This window comes from Aethalodelphis obliquidens, unplaced genomic scaffold (genome assembly GCF_003676395.1).
Source record: "Aethalodelphis obliquidens isolate GAN/ISIS:26980383/991018 unplaced genomic scaffold, ASM367639v1 scaffold132, whole genome shotgun sequence".
Classification (NCBI taxonomy): Eukaryota; Metazoa; Chordata; class Mammalia; order Artiodactyla; family Delphinidae; genus Aethalodelphis; species Aethalodelphis obliquidens.
The window spans coordinates 936,571-949,823 of record NW_020838076.1 but is presented as its reverse complement, the minus strand read 5'-3'; the positions used below and the strand labels follow the sequence as shown (position 1 = coordinate 949,823).

The 13,253-nt window shown below is 41.5% G+C and overlaps 1 pseudogene; it reads right to left on the bottom strand.

The window, feature by feature from the left end:
- Positions 1-9,985, bottom strand: part of LOC113616195 (heat shock-related 70 kDa protein 2-like) — a 69,384-nt pseudogene extending 59,399 nt beyond the window's left edge.
- Between the last annotated feature and the right edge of the window lie 3,268 nt (positions 9,986-13,253).

The window sequence follows — 13,253 nt, the reverse complement described above, 5'->3', positions numbered from 1 at the left end:
GAAAGTGAGTCTTACTGTCCATCCCCATGGTTTTGCTAAATTCACTTAATGGCTTTCACCCTTTACATGAGTAAACTGTATACCCTGGGCCTAGAGATTAGGCTGGAGTGTTCTCTGTAAATCCTGTAGGGAAAGGGAAGCTAAAACAGGCAGCTGGGTTTTTAAGGGATTTTCTGGGGAAGGTGGAGGAGTCTGGGAGCTAAGGGAATTTGCTGAGGAGATGGGGCTGGATTTTAAGAAGGACGATATGCATTGGACGTGGACTTTAGTTTTTGTTCTAATTTCTGTTCTTTCATCTTATTAACGGAGTCCCTAAGACCAGCCATTATATTCCTGTGTCCACTTTTTTTTTTTTTTTTTTTCCGGTACGCGGGCCTCTCACTGCTGTGGCCTCTCCCGTTGCCGAGCACAGGCTCCGGACGCGCAGGCTCAGCGGCCATGGCTCACAGGCCCAGCCGCTCCATGGCATGTGGGATCTTCCCAGACCGGGGCACGAACCCGTGTCCCCTGCATCGGCAAGTGGACTCTCAACCACTGCGCCACCAGGGAAGCCCCATGTGTCCACTTTTTAATTCAGCCTTTCCATAGGTACAAATAAGATACTTAGGATGAGAGCTCTCTAAAAACTGTTTTCTTTCAAATACAGCCAATTCAAGGCATCCGTAGTCTGGCCATTGACAACTAGGATCTTATATTAATCTCAACAGTGACTCAAATCAATAAGCCTCTATATGGCTTAACATGGACCCAAGAGGCATCTCAAAGGAAAGTACAAAAGATACAGCCCTCACAAGATCCAGAAAGTTCATTCCCAGGTTAGCCTAAGAAAGCAAAGACTTTTGTCACGTGCTAAGAATGGTGTAGTGCAGTGTCTGCAGCTGCCCATGAGAATGTGAGACACCCCCAATCACAGACCCACTAATCTGTGACATTCGGTGGGTGCTACTGGAATGGGACTTTTCCAGCACTACAAGGCAATGAAGGTTGAGACAACAAAGGTCCCCTGTGGACCAGGACCCCTTACGACAAGTTCTCCTGACAGCTGACACAGCCGAACAAAGAGAATGCTGTGTGACTTCGCATCTCAGAATCCCAGTGGATTCGACTGGCCATCAAAATGGAAGTTGGTACTTGCATCTTCTGGCTGGTGGAAACCAGAGACAATATTCTTACTCGTCATAAGGCCAAGCTCTCAGGACACAGAACAAGGTGAAAGGAAATTCTCATCTGGTTTTACACAGGGCATCTACTCCAAAGTTTGTCTAAACAGATGTCGATCTGGTGGGAAGCATGAACTTACCAATTTCTGAGGCCAGCTTGAACAACAGGCTTATAGGACCTATGCCTGTGTTCTACCCTACGGTATGACAAATGTCACAAAAGACAGAGACAAAGGAAAACAAAGACTTTCTCTGGGAGGAAAAGGAACAATAGAAAACAAGAGGACTCATAACAAATCTTTACCAGAGTTGCTATACCTAAGAAACTAGTTCACACAAATATTTTCTCCTGCTAATCTAAATTTAGAGAGAGAAAAGGACTCTTACCAGTCTCACTTCCTCCAGACCATGCAGGCAGAGATCCAAGAGACTGTCATGGTAAGAATTCTTACCTTCTGTTGGTTCCTGTCAGCAGTCCCAGGATCTCTCAGCTGCAGCAGCCCCAAAGTGAGCAGCGTCCAGCCACTGTAGAGCCCCACATTGGGCACCAAAACTGCAGGACAGGAAAAGTTTTGCATTCTTCCATTATAGGATCTCTGGCTGTTCTAATAATCAAATTGACATAAAACAGCTTAACTAGAGAAAAACAGATTTTGTACTTATGGGATCCCCAAAGACAGGAGACCCAAAGAGTCAGGCAACTGAGGCTGGTAAACAGATGTTTCCATTCCATGCAGATACGTCTTTCTGATATTAACTGTTATCATTGATACTTGCTATCTTCCTGGTATGGGCCCTCTATCTAAATTCTTTTAGGCAATTAAGGGAGAGGTAAAGAGCTTTTGCAGTGGAATATTACTCAGCCATAAAAAGGAATGAAGTTAGGTCATTTGTAGCGATGTGGATGGGCCTAGAGACTGTCATACAGAGTGAAGTAAGTCAGAAAGAGAAGAACAAATATCATATATTAATGCATATATGTGGAATCTGAAAAAATTGGTATAGACAATCTTATTTACAAGGCAGAAATAAAGACACAGACGTAGAGAACAAACGTACGGACACCATGGGGGAAGCAGGTGGTGGGATGAATTGGGAGATTGGGATTGACATATATACACTATTGATACTATGTATAAAATAGATAACTAATGAGAACCTACTGTATAGCACAGGGAACTCTACTCAGTGCTCCGCGGTGACCTAAATGGGAAGGAAATCCAAAAAAAGAGGGGATATATGTATATCTATTGCTGATTCACTTTGCTGTACAGTAGAAACTAACACAACATTGTAAAGCAACTATACTCCAATAAAAATTAAAAAAACAGAAAACAAATTTTAAAAAATTAAAAAAAAAAAAAAAGAGCTGTTCCTGAGTCTGCTGGGTCTTAATTGTCTTCAACTCAAAACAATCCACATGGCAAAATGGCACACTTTGGGTCGCACATTTTACTCTGCCTCATGGGCAAAGGAAATTAAACAACTTCTAAAAAGCAAAAACCAAACAAACATATATTATGACCCAAAGAATCAGAAAATACACTAAAACAAAGATGAGATACAAGCTATGATCTGTTATTGTTATTATTTTTTGGCTGGCTGTATGGCTTGCAGGATCTTAGTTCCCCGCCCAGGGATTGAACACAGGCCCTTGGCAGTGAAAGCATGGAGTCCTAACCACTGGACCGCCAGGGAAGCCCTTATGATCTGTCAATTTATATGCTAATCCACAGTACTAGTAAGAACTTTGAGAAGGGTAAGGGGCAGAGAAGCCAGTACTCTTTTACATTACTTTTGGAAAGCAATTTGGAAATAAGTATGAATAATCACAAAGTTCTTTATTGCTTTTGACCTAGGAATTGCATTTCTGGAAATTTATCATATATATATATATATATATATATATATATATATATATACACACACACACACACACACACACACACGTGAAGATAATTTAGAACCTCTCTAAATTGTAAAGACCTAAATGTTCAACAGTAGAGGATGGCCAATGAAATATCATAGAGCCGTTGAAAATAATGGTTTTGAAAAGTATAGCAACATGAGGGAGTTCTTGTGATACAACACAACTAAGAATTTCTGTGTGGCTGGTAAGGTAAAGAGACAAGGAAGGTTAGGGGGTGTGTGCGTGTGTGTGCGTGTGTGTGTGTGTGTGTGTGTGTTGGGGAACAGGAGAAAAGCTGGTGAAGAATCTTAGAACCAATGAAAGAGTCTTGAATGCAATGAGATACAAAAGGAAGACAGTGCAGTGGTATATTTGAAGCTCATGTGCAAATTTGATGTGTCTTGCAGAAATATCAATTTTATACGAAGAGTATAAGGAAAATGCTTATATTCAATTGACATATAAAGTAGAGTGCAGACATCTACACACATTGCAAAGATAAATCTTGAAACTTCAAAGAAAATTCACACTTAGATAAGCAGGCCTTTCCAACCACTGAACTCATGGGAGTATGTGTCCATACTCTTTCATTGGGAGAAATGTCTCAGTTACACCATTTAAGAAGGGCAACAGTCAGGAGAGTAGGAAGCCACTGACAAATTTTAAGAAATCAAATAACATGTTCCAAGCTTACGCTTTAAAAGTATACTGTAGGCAGCATAGATTAGCTAGAAGCCATAGCATACGTAGGCATGCCAGTGAGGAGACTGTTGCCACTGTCCATTTAGAGAACGGGGACTTCAGCCAAGAAGGTGTGATAGTAGTCATGAACAAGAGAGGATGAATTTGGGAGAAATGTCAGAGATACAATCGTGATTTTTTTTTAGATTTTTAAAAATAAATTTATTTATTTATATTTTTTTATTTTTGGCTGTGTTGGGTCTCTGTTGCTGTGTGCGGGCTTTCTCTAGTCGTGGTGAGCGGGGGCTACTCTTCGTTGCAGTGCGCGGGCTTCTCACTGCGGTGGCTTCTCTTGTTGCAGAGCACGGGCTCTAGGCGCATGGGCTTCAGTAGTTGTGGCGCACGGGCTTCAGTAGTTGTGGTGCACAGGCTTAGTTGCCCCACGGCATGTGGGATCTTCCCGGACCAGGGCTCGAACCCATGTCCCCTGCATTGGCAGGCGGATTCTTAACCACTGCGCCACCAGGGAAGCCCACAATTGTGATTTTTAATAAGCAATTGGATGTGGGGGAGATAGCTGGGAGGAAATAGTCAAACAGCTTCCATAGTGTCCTTTTCCTGCTCAAAAGCTCTCAACCGCTTTTTTTTTTTAGCTTGTAGTAAAAACTTTAAAACACTGAGCCTGGCACTTAAGACCTACAAAGCTATAGCCCCAACGCACCTGTCTTCTTGTATCGGACTTACAGTGTTACTAGCCATGAGTCCTTGCCATTCTGCAAGTATTCCCACATTGTTCATGCTGTTTCATATGCTTGGAATTCCTCTCACGTGTCTACTTTGCCAGGCTTCAAAATCTACTTCACAGCCTACTCCTCTATGAAGACACCCTAATCAGCCCCGAGCAGCGAGCTCTCATTTCTGTGAATGCTCAGAGCACTTTGTCTGCATCTCTTTTGCGTCACACATCTTATCCTCTTCTCAGCAGGGAAACCAGTTACTCTACCATCCCGTGAGTCAGGTCACGCCACTCCATTGCTCAAAACTCTGTCGTGGTTCCCATCTCACTCAGCTAAATGCTGAAGTCCCTAGAAATCTCTATCTCGGTGTTTCTCACTCAACCCCAGCTACACATTCGACTCCTGTCAGAAACTACTTTTTAAAAATCCATATCCAGGCTTGACTCCAGACCAAGTGAATCCAATCCTTAGGGACGCTATTTTCTAAACCTCCCTAAGTGATTCCACAGTGCAGTCAGGGTTGATTGAGAACCACAGAGCTGCTCCCTGTTCACTGCGTGGACTAGAGGTCTATTCTGGACCATGGGCTGCCCCTTTCTGAACCATTAACATGTTTCTCCAGTACTTGCCTCAAGCTCGAGTTTCTCCACACAAGTAAATCAAAACACAAGAGCCTACTTAGAACACAGTCCCCCTCAGAAGCTGTCAGTTGCTGTGACTTAGAAACATATTTTCTCCTCTGAGGAAAATTATGAACATAGCTTTGTCTACAGAAAAATGAAACCTTTTAAAAAATAAATATTTGATTCAAGTTTATCGAAATTGCATTTGACAGAAAGCCACATTTGTGAGTGTTAGCAAGTATGTTGCAGAACAGACTCCAAATCCTCTGGGCGTGGTGCTCTGCCAGCCTGGGGAGGGCTGCGCAGTGCACACGTAGCCACCCCTCTTACCCTCCTAATGCCATCTGTCTGGTCTGTGTGGTACAGGGGGGTGCTTCAGCCTCACCCCTGTATTCTAGAATTCTCTCAGTGGTACCTTGTCCATGATTAGTTGTTCTTCTTGTGAGGGGAGCAGAGTCAGAAAGAACCTACGTCACCATTTGGTGATGTCACTCCTAGAATCAGAATCCAACAAGCATTTGACAAAATGGGGCAGTGGAATGAATCTAATGAAATGCAGTAGAATTAGGCAAACATAAGCCAAATATGTCAGAGGTCTGACATAGAAGCAGCACGTGGAAGAGATATTTAGGGGGTTGACTCTCAGTCAAGAGTACAGCAGTTTCCAAACTTGAGCATGCGTCAGAAGCACCAGGAGGGCTTGTGAAAACAGTTTGCTGGGCTTCCCCCTTACAGTCTCTGATTCAATACGTCTGGGGTCCAGTCTGAGAATTCATATTCTAACAAGCTCCCGGGCGAAGCTGATATTGATGCGGCTGGTCCAGGGGTGACCATTTGAGAATCACTAGTGTAATATCAATTTCAAACCAGGTTACTGCAAGTTTACATGGTGGAAGCAAAATTTGTGCAATGAAGAGGTAACAGTATAAGTATTCTCCATGAGCTCTAGCAGGCATCTGTGCAATGAGTGCCATAACCAGCAACATGACCAGAGAAGAGAATCAGTGATGGTGAAGGGACTTGTGACTGTGTCATATGAGGAACTTGGGAAGGAATAGGACCATGTAATTTGGAGAAGGTAAGATTCAGGTGGGACACAATGACACTGTTCCCTTCAACCCTCCAAAGGGCTATTACGTGGACAGGAGAGATTTGTTCTGGGTAGAGCTAGAATCCATGAGCTGTCCATCTTAGGAAACAGACATCGTTCAGAAGTAAGGCAGATATTTCTAACAGACGGAGCTGTCCTGTGTTACACTAAGCTGCTTCCCAAAGTGTTGAGCTCCTATGAGTTGAGATATTCAAGCACGGACCAAAAGGTATTCAAGCACCATATATGGAATTGGGAATAAATGGCCTCTGAGGCACTGCCAAAACGAGAAATCTGATGAGTATGTGACTACAATTACCTTTAGTTATATAGTCTGCCAACATAAAACTACTACGTTTGGAAAAATAAGGGCAAATCGAAGGCTGGTATCCCAAACATGGTGTCTCCAAATTGCGGTTGAAAATATGAGACGAGGGTTATTTACGAAAAGGCTATAAGCAAAGCAATTTGATACTGAAGGGAGGAAATGGATTTAATAAGAGGTATCGAAGCAAAACCCAGACAGACTGCAGGGCAAGAAGGAAAGGTAAAGAAAGGTATGACTGAGTATTGGCAAAGTACATGTAGAAGTTGGACTAAAAGCGGGCAAGAAAGCAAGACAGACAAAAATTCACTCTTTCCATGGAAATTTACTACCCACAGTAAATATTTTATCTCCACTCTGACATCTAATATTACCTGCAGTTATGTACGAGCCCAAATTTGATGCGAATGATCTGGGAATTGATTAGAGTTAAGAGAACTCATGAGGACTGTAGGTCAGGTCAATGTCTGTGTCGTCAGTGCTGAGGTAGTAAATCAGTCTGAGGTGGAAAAAAACAAAAAAAAAAAATAAGGAGCATGAGATAGAAGGTTGTCACTGTAAAAATACTACTTGACTAATCTAGGCACCCAGCTCTGAGAGGGTTACAAGCATCTGGGGACACATGGTCCCTGAGGATATCTTGGGCAAAATGGTGGTTTGATACCATAGCCTTTTCCGATTCAAAGGTAAGCTCTTTGCACTCTTCCCATTCCTGGGCTTTTAGTCCTCTGTCTTCCTGTTCTCCCCTATCTATGCTGAGAAAGAATTGTAATGTCAGACACTTATACTCTATTTTGAATGAGGGAATGTGAATGTGTTATGATACATAGAGATGTATTTCCTTTATACACCTTATACCATTATTAACAGACTTTAAGGCCCCAAGGACAAATATGCGAAGATTTGGGGCAGAAAGAAGTCTTTCCTCAGAGTCACTAAAATAACAGCCTACTCTCCACTTCCCTCATCGGCCTAAGGGCAACAAGGACCATATGAAAAGCACTGGGGAAATCTTACTGGAGTCAGCTCCAACACAAATCACTTGAATTTGGAACATAACATGAATATTGGGTGCTATGTGTTCTGGAATAAAATTTAAAAACACACGTAGGTGCCATTTCTCAGTGGCAAGAGATGTTATTTCAATTCTTAAATTAAGTGTTTGGATTCAGTTGGCTAGCTAGCTCAGTTGCTGAGGTCACTGTGGTAGATCAGCATAAGGGCTTCAATTCCTATGTATGGCAATAAGAACTAGACTGTTAGAGCTGGAAGAACCATTAGAAACCAGCTAGCCCCGATCTTTATTCCCTAGATGTTTAAAATAGAGGCCTCATGGTGGGAAAGGAACAGCAAATGCATAAGATGAATGAGTAGAAGAGCTGGAATATGAAGGCCACATCGTGCTAACTTGGTAACATTTGCATTCTCAAATGACACCCATATCCATGACCAGAGGGTGACCAACCCTCCTGAGCTGCCCCAAAACTTTCTCAGAAACTGGAATGACTGGCCACCCTACCTGGCCAGCTATTCCAAAAACACATGACAACAGACCAAAGGGGATCGGCCCCGACTGTACAGATGTACCTAACAAAGTGTATTACCAGTGCCAACTTCTACTGGGTCAGGAGCTCGTAACATCCTCCTCCTAGTCTTCTTCCTCTTAGATGTTCTCCTCTCCTCCTCTTCTTCTTCTTGCTTAAAATCTATGTGTTTAACAATTTAATTTTTTTTAAGAATAAACGTTTACAGTATCTGCCAGGCATTGTACTAAATGTTGAGAATTCAGCAGTGAACAACAGAAAATCCCTGACCTCGTGGAGCTTGCATTCTGGTTGGAGAGAGAAACAGAAAAACCCAAATACCTTAGTGAAATAGATAATATGTCAGCTGGTGATAAGTGATATGGAGAAAAATGAAGCACGAAAGCAAGGGAGAGAGCGGGGCTTGTGGGCTGCTGCTTTTTTTAGATATTGTTGTTCGGGAAGGTCTCTGATGAGATGTGGCTTTATAATTTACAAAGTCATTTCCTACATTATTTCAATTATACGGGCATTTTCAAAGAACAGTATCATCAGATTAAACTTCAGTTTATACCCCTATTTAGTTTGCAACAGTCTTTCACTGCAGCGGCCAAATGTTTTAATTCCTCCCCTGAGTTCCTGTAACTGCTCTTCCAGTAGTGGCATTTGTTCTGTGGGAGCATTCCATAAGGATATGTGAGAGCTTTCGAACATCCCAAAGGGCCATGACAGTTACAATGCAAACATCATCAAGGTCTTTTAAAAATATAATTTGCATTGTTTATGCTTCCAGATGTTATGGAAAAATAAAAATAAAGCTCTACTGAACGACAGTACCTAACAAAGTGTCTGGGGACACAGAATACATTCAACAAATATCGGTGGAATAAACGGATTTATAGAAATTCAAAATCAAAGCCTTTGATCTTTATTCAAATGTCAATTTCTCAGTGAAGCCTGCTGTGATTTCCATATTTAGAACTGCAACCCCTCTCCTACACTGTCCTCCTTCTCAGCTACAGTTTTTCTCCATAGAACTTATCACTATCTTAACTCCCTCATACGTTACTTGTTTATTTTATTGTCTTTCTCCTCTCATTACAATGTAAGTTTCATGAGGGCAAAATTATTATGTTTTATTCACTGGCATATCATCAAGCCCCAAGAATGCTGCCTAGAAAACAGGTGCTCAAAAGTATTTAACGTATGAAAGAATCCATGACTTTCTCTCAAATTCATCCTTTTTTCTCTAAATCAACTACCAGCACTTCCACCATCTCTCCTGCGGACTATTATGTCCTCCCAATTGACCCCTCTACCACCTCTCCAAAAGAATTTCTACATGACAGTCAAAGTAATCCTTCTGCAATGAAGGATTTATTATGCTATTTTGAGACTTAAAATCCTTAGGATAATGTCCATACTCCTCCTAATCTATAAGACCCAACTTGAGATAGTTTCCACCTATCTTTTTCAGCCACATTTCCCATCCTTTACTTACACACATTTTAAACTCTATTTCTCATGACCTAAGCCAGCCCCCCACCTTGGGGCATAATGTGTACAAGACTTTCCCAGAGTAAGTGGCAACTCCATTCTTCCATTTTCTCAGGCCATCCATAAACCTTGGAAGCATCCTTTTGCACACCCCATATCTAATCCAGCAACAAACAATGTTGCCCCTGCCTTCAGCATACACCCAAATCTAACCACATCTCACTGCCTCCACCGTGACCTCTAGACAACGTCACTACCACCATCTCCTGTCTGCTTCCACTCCTCTTGCCCTTCTACAGTCTGTTATCCACAGCGGGGCCAAGGTCACCTTTCACAATACAACCTAGAAATGGTCTTCCCTTGCTCTTAATTCTCTATTAGCAACCATCTCACTTTGAATAAAGCCCAAAGTCCTTACCATGGCCTGTAAGGGCCGTCATGGCCTGATCCCTGTCTAATCTCTGCTGTCACTGCCTGCCACCCTCTCCCTTCCTAACTGAGCTCCACTCACACTGACATCCATATTGTCTTAGATCTTAAAGCTATTCCTGCCTCAGGACCTTGGACTTGCTGGCTGTTCATGCTACATTGTTTGCTCTCTTATCTCATTCATGTTTCTGCTCAAATGTCACCACCACCTCAGAAACCGCATTTTAAAAGCCTCCTCCCCCATTCTCTACCCTCTAACCTTGCTGTATTTTTCTTCCTATCATCTGATGCTGTAAGTTTATTCACTTTTTTTTACTGTCCAGTTCCCATACTAAAATGCAAGCTCTATCAAGGAAGAAACTTTATTTTGTTCACTGCTCTATCCCCAAGTACCTGGAATAGTGCGTGGAACACAGCAGGCAGCAGGCAATCAATAAATATTTGTTCAGTGAATGGATACTTTCTTTGCATATGTTATTTTCTCAGACTAAAATGCCTTTTTTCACCTTTGGTGAAATAGGCAAAGCATTTTTTAAGGCCTAATTCAATTGTTTCTTCTTCGCTGAGGTACCTCAGTACTCTCTTCTCCATCCCACCCCACCTCAGGAAAAATGAACTGATCTTTTCTCTGACTTGCCTTGACATTTCATCCATATATTTACAGCATTCAGTCTGTTGTATTATACTATTTTCTTTTGTTCTTCTGAGCCACTTACTTCCATCCCAGTCTGGTAGCCCCTTCAGGATGCAGAATATGTAGATATTTTGTAGTCCCCTATTTCCTCTGCAGGACTGACTACATAATTTTCAACACCCCATGTAAAACGAAAATGTGAAAATAAGAAATTCAAGATGGCAACAGCAGAACTTAAGCCAAGCATGGGATCCCTCTATGCATGGGGCCATGTGTGACTACACAGGTGACATACCCATAAAGCTGGCCCTGCTCCTCTGGCAATCAGAGGCGCTTCTTCCAGTCTCTTATTCACAAGTCAGTGCTTCTCTGAAGGCTTCCCTGCCCCCATTCCAAACACTCCAGGCAGAGGTAGCTGTGTCTCCCACAATATTTTCACAGCTCTCAGAGCTTACCTTTATGAACATTTATACTACACTGTAATTGTTTGTTTCGTTGTCATTCTTAATCTATTGTGAGTTCTACCAGACATCAACTTTGACTGATTCACCACTGAGCCTGACACACGGGTACTCAGTAAATGCTTATTCATCAAATGAGGGTCTACTGAAAATCCTAGCCTTCCATTGTAATTCATATGAAAAGAAGTTTTGCATATTTATATGCAAACAACTCAAAACAACTCCCCTAATACTGCTGAGCCCGGGGTGTTTCATGTAAAGGGACACATTTTCAAAAGACAATTTTTTTGCTCTATTCATCCCAGCATTCTGAAGATAATACGAAGCCTTTGAACTTCGTGGATTCCAGATGAACTGGGTCTGTGCCATATGTATGTACTTTGATGAATTTTAAAATGGAACCCACTAAAATATTGACGTGCAACATTTGGGATGGGAACTGAAAAGTAATTTAGAAAGAAAACAAGTCAAGTCTGTTCTCCGCGGATATTTAATGCTGTTTGGACTCTCTTGGCAGCCTCTAACGCATTAACTTCTATCTTTTTTCATTTTTCCTTTAGAATATGTTCTCATCCTTGTTTTCTGTGAATTACGAGAGAGAATTTTTTAGTCTCCCATAGTTTTATTGTCTGGTAAAATAACTGCTCTGAACATAACTGCATTATTTTCTTAAAGGTAAACAGTTGTTAAAATTCAGAATCTAATATTGGATAATTAAAATTTCAAGAACGCATGATAGCAATTTCCTTTGTATAAACTTGTCTTTAAAATGATGCTCCCCAATCTTATTTCTAATGTGCACGGCATTTAGTTCCAGGCAGAGCCACTATTATGGGTTGTTAGTTTATGCAGAAATGTAGTGAAATGCCTGGTCACCAGAGAACGTTATTAATTCATAACACAGCTTCACTGAGTACCTCCAAGTGCATTCTCACAGTTAAACACTGCACAGGAGCCTTGCTAAAAGCTGCGATGTAATGAGAACCTTCCGCTCTCTCCACTAACTGAACCTCCTTGCACAGGTCTAAAAATTGTGTTACTCTGGTTTTGTTATTTTGAAGCTCTAGGGTTTAACTAGCTATTATAACAGCTAGATTAATAATTCAGAAATTATATAAACAGTTCACACCACACTTCATGAAAACACTGAATAACAGATTCTTTTTAATTTCTGGCCGTGCTGCACAGCTTGCAGGATCTTAGTTCTCTGACCAGGGGTTGAACCTGGGCTCTCGGCAATGAAAGCACCAAGTCCTAACCACTGGACCTCCAGGGAATTCCCTAAATAACAAATTCTTGAGGTTGAACTGGCCTATTCGATTCCAATTTTCCATGAAGAGAAGGGCTGGGTCTTCCAAAGCACCCAGACAGATAGAAAAGAACTGACCTAGGGCTTCCCTGGTGGCGCAGTGGTTGAGAATCTGCTAATGCAGGGGACACGGGTTCGAGCCCTGGTCTGGGAGGATCCCATATGCCACGGAGCAACTAGGCCCGTGAGCCACAACTACTGAGCCTGCGTGTTTGGAGCGTGTGCTCCGCAAAAAGAGAGGCCGCGATAGTGAGAGGCCCGCGCACCGCGATGAAGAGTGGCCCCTGCTTGCCACAACTAGAGAAAGCCCTCGCACAGAAACGAAGACCCAGCACAGCAAAAATAAATAAATTTAAGAACTGACCTAATCTGAAAAAAGTTTATCTATTAAAAATCTATACTAAACATTATTATTAATGATGTAACATCTGAAACATTTTCCTTAAAGTCTAGAAAGAGACAAAGAGGTTCACTATCAGCACTTTTATTCTAACTTGTACTGCAGGATCCAGCCTGTACAGTTAGACATGGGAAGACAGTAACCACAGGTATAAGAATTAAAGAGAAAGAAATAAAACTGTCATTATTTGCAAATGATATGGTTTACTATCTACAGAGAAAAGCAAAAATTACCTCAAATTATGAGAAATAATGAGAATTTAGTATGGCGACACTATGTAAACTCAATACATAATATTAACAAGAAGTATATGCATTTACATAGTGTTTATTCTGAGTCAGGTGATACCATAAGTACTCTATTTATATTAACTAACTTTAATAATTACAACAACCCAACAAGATATTCCTATTTTAAACTTTAGGAAACTGAACACAGAGGATTGTAGTAATTCAAACAAATTTACACAATAATA